The sequence below is a fragment of the Sinocyclocheilus anshuiensis genome, unplaced genomic scaffold (genome assembly GCF_001515605.1).
Source record: "Sinocyclocheilus anshuiensis isolate Anshui unplaced genomic scaffold, SAMN03320099.WGS_v1.1 scaffold676, whole genome shotgun sequence".
Lineage (NCBI taxonomy): Eukaryota > Metazoa > Chordata > Actinopteri > Cypriniformes > Cyprinidae > Sinocyclocheilus > Sinocyclocheilus anshuiensis.
In genome coordinates, this window is record NW_015558579.1 from 2,808,311 (window position 1) to 2,808,799 (window position 489).

The window sequence follows — 489 nt, forward strand, 5'->3', positions numbered from 1 at the left end:
ATGTCTAAAATGTAAGTCACTTATTGCTTTACTGAACTTGTATAAAATGATTATTAAATGTGTTCATGCTGAAATCTGCAGAAAGACGGTACTCTTTGTGTGATATAGATTAAATTATATACATATAAAAAGCAAGCATTTTTGCCGTCTATAATTTAGAATGCCTGGAATTTTTAGTTTTAATAGACTAATAAATCACGTGCGTGCACTCTCTGTGATATACTTGATAATGTCAGATCATTACGACACTTACCATATTATCGCAGACGATACTGTATCGCACGCCCCAACCTCGACTTGAGTGGAAAATGAATCATCCGCGGTTGTGCGCGCACTTGTTTGCACGAGCAAAGGTGTTTTTAGGAGTCTAACTTGCAAACGTCAGACCACTGATTCATCAAACCTGCTTTCCTGCAGTCCGTGTTCTTCTGAATTCTGACTATTTTGTAGTAAGTAACAAATATGCTTTGGGGTAATGTATCGGAGTAA